Source organism: Anopheles darlingi, chromosome 2 (assembly GCF_943734745.1).
Source record: "Anopheles darlingi chromosome 2, idAnoDarlMG_H_01, whole genome shotgun sequence".
NCBI classification, from domain to species: domain Eukaryota; kingdom Metazoa; phylum Arthropoda; class Insecta; order Diptera; family Culicidae; genus Anopheles; species Anopheles darlingi.
Window position 1 is genome coordinate 54,918,105 of NC_064874.1, and position 2,500 is coordinate 54,920,604.

Below are 2,500 nucleotides of genomic sequence, written 5' to 3' on the forward strand. Positions count from 1 at the left end.
CTTTTTGCACCAATCCCACTGGATTTTGATTTCTTCTTTCTTTGAGTGATCTGCGTAGATCGTGATAGGCCACTATCTGGTTTCCAGCTGCAGTTATAATTCTCTTCTATTCTTTGCCAAGGGTAGGAGGTTTAATGGTGGTGTTAGTGCCGATTTTTAGGGAAAAGTTGGTCGGTCGAAATAGACGCTTTTTTGTTTTCGCGTAAGACAAGTCTATTTCTATAGTGAATTCTATAGTCTATAGTAGTGAATTTCCATTCTTTTGAGTCGCGAGTGAAGATGGGAGTGTCTTCAGGTGAGAAGGAACTCCCAGGAGATGAAGTATTTTTTGTAACTGTCGGTGGGTTTTTCTTGCGTACAAATGCACCAAAACCTTGTAGCTAGCTAATGTTGTCCATGCAACGTTGCTTATTATTAGTACTGAGAACATAAATAAATGATAGTCCGAATGAGGGACGAATGTGATTAGTGAGGCGGGAAAGCTGCACGAGTTGTGAAGAAGTCGAGCGGATCGTCGCTACGATCCAAAAGGAAAGGTCGGTGGACTGGTGACTTGATCTTGAACCGTTGACATCGTGGGACCTACGATGACCAAAGTCGAGCTCCCGGTGGACACCGGAAATACGCATTGATGCGCGCGTACCGTACACGCAGATCACACTGTAGACGGTTGGCGCTCCGTTGGGTTCAAGTTCCGCCATAGAGCACACGAGATGGGATGAAAGAGGGTGGACTGAAGGGATCCAAACCTTATGCGGTTCACTGCTAAGGCCCAGGGGATGCATTAGCGACCTCTGCAACTATCTGAAAGATGTCGTCGTTGGACGAATTGCTCCCTTCACATTCCCAGATGAGTTTGCTTCGCCAGCAGTCCGCTACGTACAGACAGAGCGCTACTGACCCAACCATGATGATATGCCACCAGTTTGTCGCAGAAAGAAAGACCTCAACAGTACCGCTACTGTTACCTGCACCACCTCCTATCGCTACTGTACTGGGTTGACCACATAATTGCATTCCTGGGGCAGTGCAATCTCGCTTAACTTCATCATCATCGTCTCTTGTCTGTCTACTTCTCCCGTGAACTCATCACCTCATCGAGGTTTTTTTCTTTCCCCTAATCTTCTTTTCCTCTCGTTTTCTCTCTCTTTCTATCTTTTTGTTGTCCATTACAATTGGTTGTACTTGAGTACGATCACTTTATGTTTCGCCTTGCTTCCGTCGCTGTGTTCGCATTATCAGCCCTTTTTGTTTCACATTAAACGACAGGCTGATGGTCGTGAACTGTTGTTTACCGTGCACCTCTGCTGTTGACCGGAGTGGTATGTGGTCTGAAGTAGAACGATCTCTATCGCTATAGAAACAGAACCAATATCACATCTCTTTCTACCAGCATCAGTAAAGTAAATGAAGTCATCTGAGATTAAAGTATTGGCAGATTAAGGTGTTTGAAAACCATGGAACATGGTTGCAAATGGAAAATCCAACTGTCATGGGGTGGTGACATTCAGTAAAACTAGCAATTTCAACGTATTATTCATTATATTCTAACGGATATTCTAACTGACTAAGTGACATAAACGAATGGAATATTGAAGAGAGACATATTTTATTAAAATAATAATAATATTTGGGAACTTTTAATACTAATCCGATAAATCTGAAAATAAACATTACCTACTAATAAGAAAAATGTTTTACAGCATCCTAGAACGGATGAATGAAGCGAAAATACTTGAGAAAACCAATTCGTCGAGGCCTGATACTATGGCCAAAACGACAAAAGTGTGGCTTTGGCCAGGAAATGGCCCCTCTCCCATAAACTAGGAGTTTTCTTGTCAAATTGCGTTGGTTATAACAATTTAAAAAGTTTCAGATTGCTTTCAGAACATCAAATATTAGAAAAATGTATGGAATTTATTAAACAGAAACTAGTTGTTACGAATATGAAATAATTCCTGCCGTTTTTATTGAAGATGTGACCTTGACTATTACAACATATGGATACGTTAATGAAACTATTATTCGTCGGCAGCTACTGCTCCTTTCTTCCACATTTCAGCTCTAACAGGTTCTGGGTTCTAAAGAATCATCACTTATCCTGTAATTTGATACAAAGTGAAGTTCTATCTTTGAACTGATGAAGAAGTACTTCCGGCATGTTTACAGTACCTGTTAAACACGTGGATTAATTCATTAACAAACGACGAGTTAGTAATGCCACATAATGTAAATCGATAGCAAATTGTTCTCTTATCAATACTGAAACTGATAACAAAGAAACAGACTATAGAGGAGGCGGTCGATAAAATAGGTAGTCAGGTTTAGTCAGGTAAAGAAGGACGTGTTGAATATTGTACACGAAGGAGCAGATATATCATAGATTTTATCAAAAACAAATTTTTTAGTCTTATAACATAAAAAAAATCATTTAAAAAGCATTAAAATAAACATACGGCTTGACCGTTCTTATGTATGATTTCGTTTGTTTTTAATCGAA